General features: G+C 41.6%; 1 protein-coding gene and 1 long non-coding RNA gene across 3 annotated transcripts in view; one reads left to right on the top strand and one right to left on the bottom strand.

Moving 5' to 3' along the window:
• The window catches only part of LOC122549318, a 10462-nt gene extending 9711 nt beyond the window's left edge, over positions 1 to 751 (bottom strand). The window contains exon 1 of the long non-coding RNA XR_006311491.1: positions 675 to 751. This is a non-coding gene — a long non-coding RNA (uncharacterized LOC122549318). The remainder of the gene's footprint in view (positions 1 to 674) is intronic.
• LOC122549305 (interleukin-6 receptor subunit beta-like) overlaps positions 707 to 20590 on the top strand; it is a 79948-nt gene continuing 60064 nt past the window's right edge. Inside the window, exons 1-2 of one of the 2 annotated variants that reach the window (XM_043688915.1) lie at positions 707 to 870; positions 10635 to 10688. The gene's annotated coding sequence lies outside the window, so the exon portion shown is untranslated. The remainder of the gene's footprint in view (positions 871 to 10634; positions 10689 to 20590) is intronic. The other variant, XM_043688907.1, reaches the window with a different exon arrangement.

The following is a 20590-nucleotide window of genomic DNA, read 5'->3' as shown; positions in this document are numbered from 1 at the left end:
TAGATTAGATTAGATTACTTACAGTGTGGAAACAGGCCCTTCGGCCCAACAAGTCCACACCGACCCGCCGGAGCGTAACCCCACCCATACCCCTACATTTACCCCTTTACCTAACACTACGGGCAATTTAGCATGGCCAATTCACCTGACTTGCACATCTTTGGACTGTGGGAGGAAACCGGAGCCCCCGGAGGAAACCCACGCAGACACGGGGAGAACGTGCAAACTCCACACAGTCAGTCGCCTGAGTCGGGAATTGAACCCGGGTCTCTGTGCTAACCACTGTGCCACCGTGCCGCCCACCGAGGCGTTCTTCCTCCAGGCGTCTGGTGGTGAGGAAGCGGCGATGAAGGAGGCCTAGGACCTCCATGTCCTTGGCAGAATGGGAGGGGGAGTTGAAAGTTGGGCCACAGGGCCGTGTGGTTGATTGGTGCGGGTGTCCCAGAAATGTTCCCTAAAGCGCTCTGCTAGGAGGCGCCCAGTCTTCCCAATGTAGAGGGAGCAACGGATACAATAAATGATATTAGTGGAAGAGTTACTAACTCCAACTCCATGGCATAGGAAAGGTCTTGACTATCAAACGACGAAATAATACGGTAAACACAGAGTCTATCACCCAACTCAGTGATAGATATAGACAGTACACACGTAAAGAGTAATTGGGTTTTACATACGGTGTCCGCCTCTGGGCGTTGCTCTGGTTGGAGTTGCCGTGGTGACGCAGGCAGGCCCGGGCATTGCGCCTGCGCGGGCACGATGTCGATGTCAGTAAGTGGGCTCGGACCGTTGTGGAGGTTATTTCTTTTTGTTTAAAACGGCGGAGATCCCGGTAGCGGCCTGGTATTTGTTGGAGCGAACCGGGTACCTGGGGTATGTCTGATTCCGCTGTAAAATTGCGTCTCTCGGCAGTTCGATATTTTTATGCAGTTCCGTTGTCTTTTGTAACTTTGCTGAGGCGGGCACAGGTTTGTGGGGGGACTTGGCGACGGCTACTTTGCCTCTCGTACAACTTAGTTCTGTGTTAACCTTGTCCGATTTCACAATCAGCAGTTTCTGCGTTTTAATCAGCATCAACTCCAACTTTCAAAAGGCTTTTTTGATTCGATGGGACGTAAATTTTCATAGACAACACGATTATTGTGGCTATATTTTCTCGAGGCCATTATGAGTCAATCAGCTGTAATGTGCTCCTCAGGCTCGTAAGCCAACAGGAAGGAAACTGAAGGAACTTAAACGTTACATATTGACATAGTCTTTCAGGATTCAGGACTCTTGATGGTTTTTATAGCCAATAATGTACTTTCTGGAAGTGCAGTCATGGCAAAACGATAGTAAAAAGGCGTGTTGATTCCTAGACAGGCCTGTACGGTTCTGACTTTTTTTTAAACCGGGTTCTTACATAACCCCTCTTAAGAGTAGTTGTGTTCGTTCTGCCCTGTTTGTGACTTGTACAAGGACGACATTATATAAATTAAGATCCATACTTCTCTCGTTTTAGTTTGCCATCGTTAACTGTTGTTGCCGATGGTTTCGCAGTTCAGACCCCCGTTACTGCTTAAAATTAATGTTTAGTGTACGTTTAACGCATCTCTTATCATCCCCCTCGTGCTCTACACTGCGTCTCCGTTTGCCCTCGTCTGAGTAGGTGTCTCCTGACGGTTTAGTTGTTAAGATTTGGAATACTAATTTGTTTCTTGGTTAGTATATGTAGAATAAATACTGACATCAAGCTCTATAAAAGGAATTTAGATTTGTTTTTAACTTTTTTAAAGATTCAAATTTTAATTACGATCCTGAATATAGAATATGCCATTTGAGATGTTCCATAAATTTGCTGATCTCTTAAGTAACAAAATATTTGAGTCCAGTATATCCAGGCTGGAAATGGGAGGAGAAAAATCAGCTAGCTGACTCAGTCTTTGCCTTTGCATATACTTCTGTATAGGTATCATTTAAAGGAAATACTAGACTCTGTCAGTTTGCAGATAAGTACCCTATAGTTGCTATGTCTTGGGTCACAGATAAGAAATGAGTGCTTGATGAAGAATGCTAAAGGTAGCTGACCCCAGTTAGCAGTTTCCTGTTAATTCAGTACCATAAGGATGGGAGCAAGAACAAAGGAAATTTTTAAAAGGTTTTCTCAATTGCAGCTCACTGTCTTCACCAGTCTTCGGAGATGAAGAATTTGTCTTTTGAAGTAAGAATGAGCACTTTAAGCTTAGACTCTCCAGAACTATGAGCAGGTCTAACTGTATGTAAAATGCTAATGACCACATAGGCAGAATTAGGATATTTGGTCCATTAAGTCTGCTCCACCATTTGATCATTGACCTGTTTCTCAACCTCATTCTCCTGCCTTTACCCTATAACTCTTGATCTCCTAACTAGTCAAGAATCTATCCTGTCTTAAGTACACTCAATGACTTTGCCTCCGCAGCCCTCTGCAGCAATGAGTACCATAGATTCACCACAATCTGGCTGAAGAAATTTCTTCTTAATTTAGTTCTGAAAAGTTGTCCTTTCACTCTGAGGCTGTGCCTTTGGGTCTTAGTCTGCCCTAATAATGGAAAGCACAGTGGCTCAGTGGTTAGCACTGCAGTCTCACAGCAGCAGGGACCAGGGTTCGATTCCAGCCTCGGGCAACTGTCTGTATGGAGTTTGCACATTCTCCCCGTGCCTGCATGGGTTTCCTCCGGGTGCTCCAGTTTCCTCCCACAGTCCAAAGATGTGCAGGTTAGGTGAATTGACCAAGTTAAATTGTCCATAGTGTTAGATGCATTAGTCAGAGGGAAATGGGTCTGGGTGGGTTACTCTTCGAAGGGTCAGTGAGTACTTGTTGGGCTGAAGGGCCTGTTTCCACACTGTAGGGAATCTTAAAAAAAAATCTCCACTCTATCCAGGTGTCTGAATATTCAATCTGTTTCAATCAGATTTCCCCCCCTCATCCTTCTAAACTTGAGTACAGACCTGAATCCTCAATTACTCATATGACATGCTTTCATCTCTGGGATCTTTCTTGTAACTTTCCTTTGGACCCCCTCCAATGGCAACACGTTCTTGTTTAGACATAGGGGGAAACACTATTCACAGCATTCCAAATGAGTCTGACCAGAACATTTTACAGCCTCAGCAGTACGCCCTACAGTTGTGTTCTAGCCCTCTTGAAATGAATGCTAATATTGCATTTGCATTCCTAATTGCCAACTGAACCTACAACTTAACCTAAAGAAAATCCTGAACTAGAATTCTAGAACCCCTTTGTGCTTCAGATTTCCTCAGCTCTTCCCCATTTGGAAAATAGTCTGCACCTCTTTTTCCTATCAAAGTGGACAATCTCTCTTTCCCATGTTTTATTCCATCTGCCATTCTTTGCCCATTGACCCAGCCTGTTTACTTTAGCCTCAACACTACCTGTCCATCCACCTATCTTGTCATTGGCAAACTTAACAGGAATGCCATTTGTTTCTTTGACTAGATTACTAATGCATTACATGAAAAGCTTAAAGGAGGTGACAAATTAGACGTGGAAATGATGTTTCCTCATGCATGGCAAACTAGAATGAGAGATCATAGTTTAAGGAAAGGGGTAACATTAAAACAGATGAGAGATTACTTCTCTCAAGATCTGCGAATCTGAGGAATTTGCTATCCTGAAGTGCGGTAGATGCTGGGACAATGAGTAAATTTAAGAAGGAGGTACAGATTTTTGATGAATAATGGTTTGAAGGGTTTTGGAGAGTGGGCAGTAGAGTGGAGTTGCGACCAAGATAAGATTGTATCAAATAGAGCAGACTCGTGGCTGCATTGCCTACTCCTGCTCCGAGTTATATTATGTCCTTTTGTTCTTAATTCCAAAAGGAAATGTAAAATACCTTTAATCAGTTTTTAAAGTTTAAAAATAACAAACCAGGTTACAGTCAAACAGGTTTATTTGGAAGCTGTTGGATTGTAACCTAGTGTTGTGATTTTTAACTTTGTCCACCCCAGTCCAACACGGCTCCTCCACCAGTTTTTAAAATATGCAACTTCTTACCACCCGGAAGTAGTTGTAACAAATAGTGAACAGTCAAAACAAATAATAGTGCATGCAAAATGAAATTGCACATTACTTGAGAGAAAAATAAATAGCAGTAGGTGGATTAAGAGTGTGGAGTTAGTGTATCATCTTTTTAAAAGTTGTACATTTCAATGAGTGCTTTTGTATGCTGCATACTATGTAATTCCAAATGTGATGTTTCGTTGTAATAGAATCCTATGTTTTGAATTTTATAGCACAGAAGGAGACATTCACATATCATTCCTGTACTAACTTTTGAAAGAGGGTCCAATTATGATCATCTACCACTTTCATTACTACAGAAGTAGGCCATTTAGCCCCTCAAGCCTATTCTGCCATTCATTTTGTCATTTTTTATAAATGATTTGGAAGTGAATATAGGAGGAATGGTTACTAAGTTTGCAGATGACATCAAAATTGGTGTAGTGAACAATGAAGAAAGTTATCTCAGAGTACAGTGGGACTCTGATCAGCTGGGACAAGGAGTGGCAAATGGAGTATAAATGTGCGGTAACGAAATAAGGGTAGGAATTGTACAGTTAATGATAGGGTCCTGAGGAATGTTGCCAAACAAAGACTTTGTGGTGCACTCTCATAGTTACTTGAAGGTGGAGTCACAAATAGACATTCGTAAAGAAGGGATTTTGTACACTTGCCTTCGTTGGTCAGTGCATTGAGTATAGGAATTGGAATGTTATGTCGCAGCTGTACATGATATTGATTAGGTTTGATTCTGGTCTCCCCGGTATAGAAAGATGTTGCAAAGAAAAGATTTACAAGGATGTTGCTAGTGTTGGGCAGTTTGAGTTATAGGAAGCGATTGAATAGGCTGGGGCTAATTTCCCTGAAGCATCAGAAGATGAGGATGACCATTTTTATAGAGGGTTAAAATCATGAGGTTGGATAGGGTGAATAATCAAGGTCTTTTTCCCAGGGTAGAGGAGTCCAAAACTAGAGTGTGTAGGTTTAAGGTGAGAGGGAAAAGATAGACCGAGAACTTTTTCATGCAGGAGATGAAGCATGTGTGGAATGAGCAGCCAGAGGAAGTGGACGCTGACACAATTACAAATTTAAAGGCATCTGGATAGATATATACATAGGCAGGATTTAGAGGGGTATGGGTCAAATGCTGGCAAATAGAATTAGATTAATTTAGGATATCTAGTTGGTATGGACAAGTTGGATCAAATGGGTAAAAACAATGACTGCAGATGCTGGAAACCAGATTCTGGATTAGTGGTGCTGGAAGAGCACAGCAGTTCAGGCAGCATCTGAGGAGCAGTAAAATCGAGGTTTCGGGCAAAAGCCCTTCATCAGGAATACAGGCTGAGAGCCTGAAGTGTGGAGAGATAAGCTAGAGGAGGGTGGGGGTGGGGAGAAAGTAGCATAGAGTACAATAGGTGAGTGGGTCCATGTCCTCAGCAGAGTGGGAGGGAGAGTTGAAATGTTAGGCCACAGGGCGGTGTGGTTGATTGGTGCGGGTGTCCCAGAGATGTTCTCTAAAGCGCTCTGCTAGGAGGCATCCAGTCTCCCCAATGTAGAGGAGACCGCACTGGAAGCAACGGATACAATAAATGATATTAGTGGATGTGCAGGTAAAACTTTGATGGATGTGGAAGGCTCCTTTAGGGCCTTGGATGGAGGTGAGGGGGGAGGTTTCGCAATTCCTGCGGTGGCAGGGGAAGGTGCCAGGATGGGAGGGTGGGTTGAAGGGGGGCGTGGACCTGACCAGGTAGTCACATAGGGAACGGTCTTTGCGGAAGGCGGAAAGGAGTGGGGAGGGAAATATACCCCTGGTGGTGGGGTCTGTTTGGAAGTGGCAGAAATGTCGGTGGATGATTTGGTTTATGCAAAGGGTGGAAGGTGAGCACCAGGGGAGTTCTGTCCTTGTTACGGTTGGAGGGGTGGGGTCTGAGGGCGGAGATGCGGGATGTGGACGAGATCCGTTGGAGGGCATCTTTAACCACGTGGGAAGGAAATTGCGGTCTGTAAAGAAGGAGGCCATCTGGTGTATTCTGTGGTGGGACTGGTCCTCCTGGGAGCAGATACGGCGGAGGCGGAGGAATTAGGAATACGGGATGGCATTTTTGCAGGAGGTGGGGTGGGAAGAGGTATAATCCAGGTAGCTGTGGGAGTCGGTGGGTTTGTAAAAAATGTCGATATCAAGTCAGTCGTCATTAATGGAAGTGGAGAGGTCTAGGAAGGGGAGGGAGGTGTCAGAGATGGTCCAGGTAAATTTAAGGTCAGGGTGGAAGTTGATGAATTGCTCAACCTCCTCGCGAGAGCACGAGGTGGCGCCAATGCAGTCATCAATGTAGCGGAGGAAGAGGTGGGGAGTGGTGCCGGTGTAATTACGGAAGATCGACTGTTCTACGTAGCCAACAAAGAGACAGGCATAGCTGGGGCCTGCAAAAATGCCATCCCATAAATGCCATCCCATATTCCCAATTCCTCCGCCTCCGCCGTATCTGCTCCCAGGAGGACCAGTTGCACCACAGAACACACCAGATGGCCTCCTTCTTTAGAGACCGCAATTTCCCTTCCCACGTGGTTAACGATGCCTTCCAACGCATCTCGTCCACATCCCGCAACTCTGCCCTTAGACCCCACCCCTCCAACCATAACAAGGACAGAACGCCCTTGGTGCTCACCTTCCACCCTACCAACCTTCGCATAAACCAAATCATCTGCTTACATTTCCGCCACCTCCAAACAGACCCCACCACCAGGGATATATTTCCCTCCCCAACCCTTTCCGCCTTCTGCAAAGACCGTTCCCTCCGTGACTACCTGATCAGGTCCATGCCCCCCATTCAACCCACCCTCCCATCCTGGCACCTTCCCCTGCCACCGCAGGAATTGCAAAACCTGTGCCCACACCTCCTCCCTCACCTCCATCCAAGGCCCTAAAGGAGCCTTCCACATCCATCAAAGTTTTACCTGCACATCCACCAATATCATTTATTGTATCCGTTGCTCCCGATGCGGTCTCCTCTACATTTGGGGAGACTGGACGCTTCCTAGCAGAGCGCTTTGGTGCAGGTATCCCAGAGATGTTCCCTAATCAACCACACCGCCCTGTGGCCCAACATTTCAACTCTCCCTCCCACTCTGCCGAGGACTTGGAGGTCCCGGGCCTCCTTCACCGCCGCTCCCTCACCACCAGATGCCTGGAGGAAGAATGCTTCATCTTCCGCCTTGGAACACTTCAACCCCAGGGCATCAATGTGGACTTCAACCATTTCCTCATTTCCCCTTCCCCCACCTCACCCTAGTTCCAAACTTCCAGCTCAGCACTGTCCCCAAGACTTATCCTACCTGCCTATCTTCTTTTCCACCTATCCACTCCATCCTCCTCCCGCCCCCGACCTATCACCTTCATCCCCTCCCCCACTCACCTATTGTACTCTATGCTGCTTTCTCCCCACCCCCACCCTCCTCTCACTTATCTCTCCATGCTTCAGGCTCTCTGCCTGTCTTCCTGATGAAGGGCTTTTGCTCAAAACGTCAATTTTTACTGCTTGGATGCTGCCTGAACTGCTGTGCTCTTCCAGCACCACTAATCCAGAAGTTGAATCAAATGGTCAGTTTCTGTGCTGTATAACACAATGACAGTGTGATGAGAGTTAATATGACAGCAAACTCTGCACACCTGCCTTTGGAAGACAAATATTTATGACTCTCTAACTTAGAGTTAATAGTTTAGGTAACATAGGGAAGGGTTCCAAACTTCTCTCTCCTTTTGTAGACAACTTGCATATTTTTACATTTAGCAGTTAGGTCTATTGTTTCGACTGTCACTGGTTCTGAAATTACACCAACGTAATTTCAATGTGTCTTATTGGAATAGCATATTGTTATAGAGTTGGAGGCAGGTAATAAGCAGTTAAGAGAAAGGGGGCTTAGAATTGTGAATATATGGTGTTTAATGTTCACTTTGAGTTAAAAAAATTGATATTATTTTCTTTAAATAGTGAAATTTGAGTTCTGTTATTTATATTTTAAACAGATTACAAGCCGAGATGAGCTTTTCTCAGTGTTTGGTTTAATTAACAGAAGGGTTCACCGCCGTGCAACAGATAAAACAATTCCACTATATCTACCATAACCAGTCCCCTTAATACCTTGAACTTCAATCAAATAACCCCTAACTTTTTAACTTGAGGTAAATGTTATCTCCCATCACATAGATTTGAAAGTGTTTTCCTTTTCAACCAATTTTCTTCGTCAAAAATGCTATCTGATTCAAGCTTGAGGAGAAACAAAGACTACGCGGTTGTTTTTTTTCAGGGTTAAAAATCACAATACCAGGTTATAGTCCAACAGGTTTATTTGAAGCACTAGTTTTTCGAGCCCTGTTTCTTCATCAGTTAGCTGAAGGACCAGTGCTCCCACCCCAGTCCAACACCAGCTCCTCCACATCTTTTTTTTCAGATTTACCCGTTTCCCTATTCAGCATTTTTAATATGTAAGATGTCGACAAATCATTTTTCAGCTTCATGAATTTTCTGCCTACAATAGAGAATCTTCAGCTTTATCTAGTGTTACGACATGGCGGTGAACCCTTCTGTTAATTAAACCAAACACCCAGAAAAACTTATCTCAGTTTGTAATGTTTAAAATATGAATGACAGAACTCAAGTTTCACTATTCAAAGAAAATAATATCAATTTATTTTTTTAACTCAGGGTATCAGGGTGGTGTTCAAATGGCAGACAACTGGAAGCTAAGGATCTTTTCTGCAGGCAGAACATAGATGTTCTGTGATGCAGTCACCCAGTCTATGCTTTGTTTCCCTAGTGTAGAGAAGATTACATTGTGAGCAGCAAATATAGCGGGCTAGATTGAGGTGCAAGTAGTGCTGCTTTACCTGGAAGATATGTTTGGGCCCTTGGATACTGTTGGGGTGTGGGGGGGGGGAATGGCAGGAAAAGAGGTAAATGGGCAGGTCTTGCAACTTCAACAGTTGCAGGGGAACATGCCATGGCATCTTCGGTGTTGGGAGTAAAGAAAGTTTGGATCAGGGTGTTCCTGGAGGGAACAGTCCCTGCAGAACACAGTCAAGGGAATGGAGAGAAATAGCATCTTGCTGGTGGTGGAAATGGCAGCTGATCCTCATCTGGTGGGATGGCAGCTAAAAAGATTTTACGAGGGACCTAAGGAGCAAATTTTTCAAGCAGAGGATGGTGAGAGGTATGGAATGAGCTGCCAGAGAAGAGGTGGAGGCTGGTACAATTACAACACTTGGGTATATGACTAGGGAGGGTTTAGAGGGATATAGGCCAAGTGCTGGCAAATGGGACTAGATTTAATTGAGGATATCTGCTCGACATGGACGAGTTGGACTGAAGGGTCTTCCCATGCTGTACATCTAACTGTGTAAAGGACATAACTCCGATTGGCTGAGCTTGTCCTCAGCCTCAACAACTTCTCTTAATTCCCTTCATTTTCTCCAGGTCAGAGGGATGGCCATGGGTACTTGCATGGCAGAATATTCCTTGTTCCAGTCCTATTCTGGCCCCCACTCACCACATTCTCCAATATATCAATGGCATCATCAGTGCTGCTTCCCTCTAGTCTGGAATTGGATAAATTCATCAAATTGTTTCCAATCTCCACCCAGTTCTCAATTTCACCTGGTCTATCTGACTCCTCCCTTCCCCTCTAAACACTCCATTCCATTCTCCCAGTTCCTCCATCTCCATCATGTATGTTCCAATGAGGCCAACTTCAAGAAGGGAGCCTCTGAAATATCCACCTTCTTCCTCAGCTAAGGATTTCCCAGCAGTGTTGTCACCAGGGTCCAATCTATCCCCCTCACTTTTGCCCTCCTCTCCTATCTCTTTCTTGCCACAACAGAAATACCTTTTCTACCATCCCACAGCACCTTACCCTGCAACAGCTGATAGTGTAACACTTTCCCACTTACCTCCTCCCTCCTCAGTATTCAAGGGCTCAAACATACCTTCCAGCTGAAGCAGCATTCTACCTGCACTTCTCGTAATCTACTCTACTGCATTCACTACTCACAATGTGGTCTCCTCTATGTTGAAGAAACAAAGTGTAGACTAGGTGACCACTTTGCAGAACATTTACGTTCTGCCTGCAATAAAGATCCTGAACTTCCAGTTGCCTCCCATTTTAACATACCATTCTGATATCTGTCTCAGGCTTGCTGCAGTGCTCCAGCAAAGCTCGGTGCGAGCTGGAAGAACAACATATCACTTTCCGCTTGGGGACCCTGCAGCCGTTCAGATCCAATATAGAGTTTAATCATTTTAGAGCCTGTTTTCTCCCCTACACCAGGCCTTGTCATCACAGTCCGCAGTTACACACTACCTATTGTTGGCTGCTAACAGTCTCCATTAACAGCTATTCACCCTCTCAAGCCAGATTGTTATCAACTCCTTTGTCTCTCTAACTGTGCTTCTCTCTCTTTTAGGCTCTATCTCTATCTATTGTTTACTCCTTACCCCTTTTCCCACCCTTTGCATATAAACTGATATTTTGTTAGCTACCATCAGTTCTGAGGAAGGATCCCTGGACCTGAAACATTAACTTTGATTTCTCTTCACAGCTGCTGCCAGACCTGCTGAGCTTTTCCAGCAACTTCTGTCTTGGTTCGGGATTGGTAAGACCACCTCTTGAATGCTGTTTAGTTTTGGTCTACTTGCTTTTTAAAAAAGTGTCACAGCTTTGGAAATGGCTCAATGATATCTGGAATGAGTGGGTTGTCTTCTGAGCAAGTGACTTGATTAAAGTGCATAAGGTCCTTAATGGTCTTGATAAGGTGGATGTGGAAAGGATGTTTTCCTATAGTAGATCAGTTTTAAATAGGTTGCATTGTTTTTAAAATTTGAGGTCACCTTTTCAGGATGGGAGATGAGGAGAAATCGTTTTCTCTCAGGATTGTGAGGTAGTGGAGGTGGATCAGTGAACATTATGATGGTTGGATGGACTCTTGTTAGACTGGGGAATCAACTGTTATGGGATAGGTAGGAATATAGAATTTGAAGAACAAATTGATCAGCCATGATTTGATTGAGTGGCTGAGCAGGCTTAAACAGCTGAATGAATTATTCTTTTGAATGTTTGTAAAATTGAACTTTTGATTCATTTGACATCACTTAAACCTTTTTTGTACTAAAGTTGTCAGTTGATAGCATTGACCACAATGTATGAAAAATCTGTGGTCCTTTGTCAAAAGCCTTACTCACTTACAATAAGTGTTAATAACCTTATTTAATATTAGATTCAGAAATGCAAATACAAACATTGCTAAATGGTCAAATATTCTTTCAAATTAAGAATTTTGAAGTAAGCCTTTCAATTATATTGCCCTACATTGTCTCAGGTGCTCATCTCACAGTAATATCTCTGATTCTTGACTACCTTCAAGCCTCGCAAGGCACTGTTATATCTGTCAAGAAGGTGACTTCTCTAGGCAACTAATGATCTTGAATAAAGTATCAGCCTAAGACAGGACATAAAAGTTGCCATTAAGGCAAAGTATAAATCACCTAGCAGTTTTATTCTTAAGTGCCAAATTCTGATCCACAGATTTCTTCTTTAACCACCTTGTTTATAGCTACCTCTGTAATCCAGAAGTTTGGACAGATGATCCAGATATATTAGTGCAACTCCTACTGATACATCTGGGAAATATTAAATTCAACTGAATAAATAAATCAGGAATTATAGGTTAGTATTACAAGCAGTAGCTAGAAAACGCCTTTTACTCATTCTTTTCAAAATAAAATCTGTTATACTTAGAATCAGTCCCATTTGGCCAGATAAACTATGAATGTAGTTACTCTTAACTGCTATTTGAAATGGCCAAGCAAATCTCTGTTGAACTCAAGCATATTCACCACCATGTTGAGGGCATTTAACAAGTGCAAAGTATTTGCTGGCCTTAGTGACCTGCAAATCCCATGAGTGAATAAGTTAAAATGTGAAGCAATAAATTGGATATAAACTTTCACTCAGATTTTTCCCAGTTGACAAATTGCTATGAAATTACTGCACAAACTACAATCAAAGGACATGTTCCCAGTGATATCACCTGAAATGGCTTTGGAATAATCAGACTTGTAGTAATTGGTGATTTCAAAATATATTTACAGATTACAAATACGTACACATTGCGTTGTCATGCTTGAGTGATTTATTCTGGCCAAAGATGAAAGTCAAAATCAAAAATTTGTACTTTAGCACTAGTATCTCTTTAAAAAGTAAGATGAGTAAATATTTTGAAGTTCATTTATCAGGACAGAGGAATATTTGAATTCTTCTGCTGCTCTGTATTTTCTATGAAAGTCAAAATCAAAAATTTGTACTTTAGCACTAGTATCTCTTAAAAAGTAAGATGAGTAAATATTTTGAAGTTCATTTATCAGGACAGAGGAATATTTGAATTCTTCTGCTGTTCTTTATTTTCTATAACTATTTCACTTTAGGCAGTAATTTAATTTTTTTTGAAAAGCATGTCCTTTGGACGCAAAGTATGTATTTCATTTAATTTTGTCAGTTTTCATCAGTTACATTTGTTTTAAGGAAATTTAAATTTCCCATATTCTCTTGATTTAATTAACGTAAATGAGGGAAATTTAATTTCCAGAAAAATTTAAGTAATTTTTTTGGTATTTTCTTGACAATGCATTTTGCTATTTTCGTAAGAACACAAGAATCACAGCAACTATTACAACTTAACTTTGTCACTTGTTATTTAATTGAATACAGCACAGTGTTTCAGTGGTTAGCACTGCTGTCTCATAGCGACAGGGACCCAGGTTCGATTCCAGCCTTGACTGGTGACTCTGTGTGGAGAGTCTCCTCATGTCCTCCAGGTGCTCCGGTTGTCTCCCACAATTCAAAGATTGTGTTCAGGGATGTGTAGCTTGGGGGTAAATATATGGTAGGGGGATAGGTCTGGGTGGGTGTACTCTTCAGAGGGGCCAAGTGGACTTGTTGGGCCGAAGGGCCTGTTTCCATACTGTGGGCATTCTTAAAAATAACCAAGTTGAGAGTAATGCTATTGGTAAATGCAATTTCTTTTAAACTAAATATCTAAAATTGAATAAACCTTTTTTCTTATGATCAGTATTCTGAATAAGCAAAGATAAAGACAAAGTGTAGTTGTTTCCAACTGAGTCATTAAAATTACAGTACTTAAAATGCAATTTTCTAATAATGTAATTGCATATGGAATTGATTTGTTGATTAGCAAACTAGGATGCATTTAACTCTGAATTTCTGTTTTAAATTATTTGGATGATTCCATTAAATGTTATTAAAACTGTCAGTAATGTTCCTATGCAACATTTTCAATACATTTTATAGATGTGGAATCTTGGCTGTCTTTAAGCAGATGTTAATTTCATAATTAAATACAACCATGGCAGGTGAAGGCTAATGCATGTAAATACAGTTGTGTTAATGAAAACTTTAAGGGAAACTGACAGCTCTTCCATATTTGTTCAGTTTTTCCATATATACGTTTATCACTTCAAGTACCAATGTGGTCCTGCCTCATCCTGCCTATTAGCTAAGCAATATAAATACTGTTTATACATATATGCAATTATTTCAAAGAATCTAAACAGAAAAGATGATCCTCACCATTTAAATGGGATATATTATGTGAAACTTGTCTTTATGACAATTTGTTTGTAAATGCATGAAGGGTTTCAATTTTAAGGTTTCTGAATGTGAAGACTTTTAGACGGTGCACAAAAGATTTGCTGGAATCCAGACTTGGGGGACTTCTGTTGGACACATCCCCATCCTTTCCCTTGGAAAGTAAATCAAGTGTTCAAACATTGGATAAATAGGAACTATTCATATTGTCAGAAGACTTGTAAACCAGAGGACACCAATTGAAGATGATCGGCAAGAGGCTAAAGGAGGTGCACAAGGATTTTCTAGTGAGCAATTAATTTGGATATTGAATCAACCTTCTAAAATTGTGGTAGAGCCAGATTTCAATCATAGCTTTCAAAAAGGGATGGGGTAACAGCCTGAGAGAAAATTGGATAAATAAGTGTAGTTTCAAGTTGAATGGCCTCTGTAACTGTTCAGTTTATTTTCATAAAATTAAAATAGTAACTTTAGACTGTATAGAAGTTGAAATGTGGAATAAACTTTAGCATCTTTGCATACATTTGATAACTAGGTTTATGTAGCATATTGCATTGGGGAGGGGGGGTGGAAACAGTGAGCATATGTTGTAGCTGTGAAGTCCATTTCCTGTGTGAATTTGATTTGTCACTTCAAGATTTTCCCATCCATTTATTTACCCTCAGTGTCATTTCATAGTTCAGAAAAACGTCTACAGTATTGAGATTTATTTGCTTATAATAAATCTTTTGCATCCATATCATGTAAGGTTTAGTAAAAAAAAACTAGTCTATACGCTTCAAAACTTTCATGAAATAAAATGTTATAGAGTTATTCCCAAAAATCAAATCTTGAAGGTTGCATACTTGAAGAAATGTACTACTAGAAAGTGCAGTCATGTGATTGGGGTCTTGGCTGTCTCAGCACAACAAAGGAGGTGGTTCTGATGCTTCTAACCAAAAATCATGTAGGAGATAAGAGGCCATGCTTATCATAAGACCATAAGAAGCAGGAACAGAAATAGACCATTCACCCCACTGGAGTCTGTGCTGCTATTCAGTGAGATCATGCTAATCTGAAAATCCTCAACTGTGCTTTACTGCTTATTCCCCATTACTACTTTTTCCTCATTACCCTTGATCCTAAAACTGATTTTAAAATCGGTCTATCTCAGACTTGATTGTACGGTTGCTGCCTCACAATGCCAGAGAGCCAGGTTCAATTCCTGCCTTGGGCAACTATCTGTGTGGAGTTGGCACATTCTCCCCGCGTCTGCGTGGGTTTCCTCCCACAGTCCAAAGGTATGCAGGTTAGGTAAATTGGCCATGCTAAATTGCCCGTAGTGTTAGGTGAAGGGGTAAATGTAGGGGAATGGGTGTGGGTGGGTTGCTCTTTGGAGGGTCAGTGTGGATTTATTGGGCCAAAGGGCCTGTTTCCACACTGTAAGTAATCTAATCTAATCTCTCAATCCCTCTGCAATGAAGAATTTCATAGATTCACCATACTCAGAGAAGAAATTCCTCCTTTTCGGTCTTTAAATGTGTGACCCCTTATTCTGAGATTATGCCCTCTGGTCCTAGACTCTCCACAAGAAGCAACCTTTCCTATTCCATCCTGTCAAGCCCCCTAAGGATCCTGTTTCTTTCAATAAGGTTACCTTTCATTCTTCAATATTACAATGAATACAGATCTAATATACTCAACCGTCTACATAAGGCAGTCATAATGAACTTTCTTTGGATTGCCTCCAATTCCAGTATACTTTTCCTAGATAAGGGACTGAAACCTGTTCACAGTATTCCAATTGTGGTCTGATTAGTACATAGTATATTTTCACAAAACCTTCTACTTTTATATTCCATCCCTTTGTTAAATAAAGGCCACCATTCCATTACTCTTACTTATTACCCACTGTAGTTGGGTGCTAACATTTTGTGCTTCATGGGCAAGAGTTCCTGAATCTCTATTCCATAGCTTTCTGCAGTCTTTTTCTACTTGAACAATAGAAGAACTGAATACTGCTTTTGTCAAAATGCATAAGCTCACATTTTTCCATATTATACTCCATCTACCAAATATTTGCTCTGCTTAACTTGCCCATATCCTTCTGCAAATTGTTTCATCTGGACCACTTACCTTCCTACCTATTTTTGTCTCATCCACAATTTTGGCTAAAGTATGACAAGCTGCCTCATTCAAGTAATTGAGATAGTTAATGTATAATTAATATAATCAAATAAATAATTGTGGCCTCAGCACTAATCCCTCTGGCACACTACTAGTTACAGCTTGCCTTTGCTGGAAATGCTTTAACCTTGTCCTAAATGTCTTCTATTTGTTGGCCAGTCCTATATCCATGCTAATGTACTATCCCCAAAGCATGGGGTCTCATTAAGTATACTAATGTGTGGTATCTTCTGAAAATCTAAATATTACAGCAACAGCTTCTACTTTATCTATGCTGTTTGTAACTGCCTCAAATAATTCTAGTAAATTTATCAGGCACTATTTCCCATTGAAGACACTCCAGGGAAAACAGTCCCAGCCTATTCATCCTCTCCCTATAGCTCAAACCTCCAACACTGGCAACATTCTTGTAAATCTTTTCTGAACCCTTTCAAGTTTCACAACATCCTTCCGATAGGAGGGAGACCAGAAAGGCACGCAATATTCCAAAAGTGGCATAACCAATGTCCTGTACAGCCACAACATGGCCTCCCAACTCCTATACTCCATGTTCTATTATTGCATCCTTTAGCTTTGAGCTGTTCTCAATAACAAACATTAAGCTAATGAACCTATACTAATCTGTTTTGTCTTTTTTTTAATATGAAATTGTTATAGTTTAGCCAGAATAATTTTGTGTTTTCCTTTTCCAAAACTGACAGGGGTAAGCAAGTTGTCTCGGACAGGAGCCCTTCATCAGGAATGAGGCTGGAAGCCTCCGGGGTGGAGAGATAAATGGGAGCAGCGTGGGGCTGGGGAGAAGGTAGCAAAGAGTGCAATAGGTGGATGGAGGTGGGGATCAAGTCTGTTTCAGGACATGGTTGAAGGGCTCCAGGGCGGAGGAGATAACCGGGGGTTGCAGTGACAGAGAAACTCACTGATGAAGGGCTCCTGCCCGACACGTCGATTTTCCTGCTCCTCGGATGCTGCCTGACCTGCTGTGCTTTCAGTCTTGTTGTCTGTTGTTGCTTTCTGTGGGTTTTACTGTAATGTTTATGCAAATAGAAGGTATGATATTCTAGAAGGATGCACCCACAAGTCAGAGCAGAAGTAGACCATTCAGCCATTCAAGACCATTCTGGAATTTAATAAGATTGTGACTGAGTTTATGTTCCAAATTCTGCAATCCCATCTAACCTTGATAAGCTAATAACTTTGTAGGGTAAGGGAATCATTTCATCTTCGACTGAAAAATATTCCGTGAACATGCCGCTTCCACTTTGTGAGGTGAAGTTCCATATTCACACAACCCTACAAGAGGGCAGGAGAAAAACGTTGATAGAATCATATAGTGCAGAAGAGGCCTTTTGGTCGATTAAGTCTGCACTGACATGTGACAAACACTTGACCTTCAACCTAACCCCATTTACCAGCACTTAGCCCTTAGTTGTCAATGTTATAACATGCCAAGTGCTCATCCAGATACCTTTTATAAAGGTTGTGAGGCAATTTGCCTCAGCCACCCTCCAAGCAGTGCATTCAGACTCGCCACCCTCTGGGTAAAACATTTTTCCTCATCTTCCTCTTCCAACTTCTTGCTTGAAACCTTGAACTATCTTCTGTTAGTGACTGACCCTTCAATCAACGGGAACAGTTGCTCCTTATCCACTCTGTACGTACCCCTCATCATTTTGTACATCTCAATCAGATCGTCCCTCTGTTTTCTGTACTCCAACAAAAACAACCCAAGTTTATCCAAGCTTTCCTCATAATTTTAAATTTTCCATTCCGGCAACATCCTGGTGAATCTCATTTGCACCCCTTCCCATTGCAAACAGATCCTTCCTGTAATGTGATGACCAGAACTGCATAAAGTACTCTAGCTGTGGTCTCACCAAAATTCAATACAAAAGTAGGGAAGTCATTAGAGTTTTGATCTGTGCCTCAATTTGATAAATGCAAATGTCCCACGTGCGTTTTTTTTCATCATTCTACTAACATGCCCTTCCACCTTCAGCAATCAATGGACAAAAATGCCAAGGTCTCTTTGTTCCACAGAACATTAGAGTGTTATGCCTTTCATTGAATACTTCATTGTCAAATGTCTCCTTCCTCACATTTCAGGGTTAATCTCACCAATACCCTGTATAAATGAGGCATAACATTCTTGCTTATGTTCAATTCCCCTCAAAAATGATGGCATCCCATTAGCCTTTATTGATTTATCACTAGTCTTTTGTAACTAGCACAGTAGAACACTGTACACTACTAGTTACAGATTGCCAGCCTGAAAATGCTTTGTCTTTTATTAGTTAATGAATTCTGTACTCATTGTCCATTTGCTCATTTTTTTTTCTAAATTTTGTTTTCTTTCTGTCAAAGAAAACAGTTCGCATTCACTTTGTCAGACCTTTTAAAAAAACCTATAAACCCACAATCACTTCTATGTAACAGGATAAGGGCAACAGATGCATATAAACATTACCACCTACAAGTTCTCCTACGAGTCACTCATCATTCTGACTTGAAGGTATATCGCTGTTCCTTTCGTATTTGGTCAAAATCCTCAAACTCCCTCTCAAATAGTATTACGATTCTATTTACATCAAATGAACTTCATTGTTTCAAGAAAGTACTCAGCCTCCCCGTTCACCATCTCTGCCTATGTACTATCACACCAGCAGGGCAGACGCACAGAGGTAATGGTACAGGGGTAGCTGATCAAGGGGAAGTTGTTCTGGAGTCCTCAACATTAACATTAGATTAGATTAGATTAGATTCCCTACCGTGTGGAAACAGGCCCTTCGGCCCAACAAGTCCACACGGACCCTCCGAAGAGTAACCCACCCAGACCCATTTCCTCTCTAAATAATGCACCTAACACTACGGGTAATTTAGCATGGCCAATTCACCTAGCCTGCACATCTTTGGACTGTGGGAGGAAACCGGAGCACCCGGAGGAAACCCACGCAGACACTGGGAGAATGTGCAAATTCCAGACAGTTGCCCGAGGAGGGATTTGAAGCCGGGTCCCTGGCTCTGTCAGGCAGCAGTGCTAACCACTGAGCCACAAAAGACCACACACAGTCTCATAGCATGAAGTCATGTGGGCAAGAAGATCACCTGCTGATTACTAACTACCACAACCAGTTCAACTGATGCATTTGTGCTCATTGCAAACCAACTTGAAGTATTGACGCTGACAAGGACACGATGCTCTTTGGATGAGGAACCTCAACATGCATACCAAAAGTAACTATGTCTGGCCAAGTCTAAATGACACAACAGTTAGACTGTGTGTGAGTGAACAAACAAAAGCAAAAAACTTAGTTTGCCTCATCAATCTGCCTGTTGCACTTGCATCTGTCCAGGATCGTAGTGGTAGAGGTCACTACTGCATAGTTGTTGAGGAGCCATAGTTGTCTTCTTTGAGAACACAATTCCTTTTGTATTAAGATCAAAGTTTCTATATGATGATCTACTATACATATTTATCACATTCTATAAAACGCTAACACAATCTCAACTGAAGTAGTAGGACTTTTCTACACACCTTGCTTTAGCAACAGAATTGGAGTGATTGCAATAAAGATTCATGTGAGTGGTTCCAGGGATGAGGGATGTGAATAATTTGAAAGATTTGGCACTTCTATTAGAAAAACAGAAAACTGAGAGTAGATTTGATAAAGATATTTAAAATCATGTCTGGTTTGGACCAAGCACATTGGAAACCATCTCATTGATGAAAGGACAAAGAATGAGAGGACATGGATTTAACGCGATGGGCAAATCGAGCAAGTGAAATGAGAAAAACCTTCATTGAATGAATGGTTAAGGTCCAGATTGCACTGCCTTGTGGTGTGGAGGCAAGTTCAAAGCATTCGAGGGAATTTGACTCTTATCTGAAAAGAAAAACAATAGGATTGCAGAAGAATCGAGCGAGAATGAGCAATTCACTTCGTGCCATTCAGAGAAATGGTGCACACATGATGGGCCAAATTGAAAACTCTCTTGCAGTAATAAGTTCCTCAGAATCGTAGAACTGTAGGTTGGGTGTCTACTGTCCTTCAGGTAATAGAATCTTTCAAACGTATGTTCTATCAAAAGAGCTTGATAAGTTTCTGCACTGCATCTTGTATATGGTCCACGTTGTGCTGATTGTAAAGGAGTAAATGAATGAGATTGTAGATGGGGATAGGGCAGGAGTGTTGCTTATTAGGTAGTGTGTTTTGTCCTGGATTAAGCTGTTTATATTTGGGTCTTCATTCTTTCACACAAGTAGTGATTATTCCATCATGCTGCCAACTTGCGCCTTGTAGATCTTGACAAGGGTATGAGTTGTATTCCTTGCCTTTAGCCTGTCAATATTTCAGTGATCAGTCCAGCTAAGTTTCTGGTCAAAGGTAATGCCCAGGATGATTCAATGTAGTTTTAAAATAGTTGTGGAAGAGGATAGACCTGACGTTAAAGTTCTAAATTGGAGAAAGGCCAATTTTGACATATTGGATAGGAACTTTCAAAAGTTGTTTGGGAGAGGCTATTTGCCAGTAAAGTGATGGTTGAAAGTGGGATACAATCAAAAATGAGATAACAAGAGTTCAGAGACAGTATGTTTGTACTAGTGCGAAGGGCAAGGGGGATGGGTGTAGGGAATGCTGGATGACTAGAGAAATTGAGGCTCTAATCAAGAAAAGTAAGGAGGCAATATGTCAGGTAGAGAAAATTAGGATTGAGTGAATCCCTAGAAAG

The sequence above is a fragment of the Chiloscyllium plagiosum genome, chromosome 1 (genome assembly GCF_004010195.1).
Source record: "Chiloscyllium plagiosum isolate BGI_BamShark_2017 chromosome 1, ASM401019v2, whole genome shotgun sequence".
NCBI classification, from domain to species: Eukaryota; Metazoa; Chordata; class Chondrichthyes; order Orectolobiformes; family Hemiscylliidae; genus Chiloscyllium; species Chiloscyllium plagiosum.
Note: the sequence above shows the minus strand (reverse complement) of the source record. Positions and strands in the feature narration are given on the sequence as shown.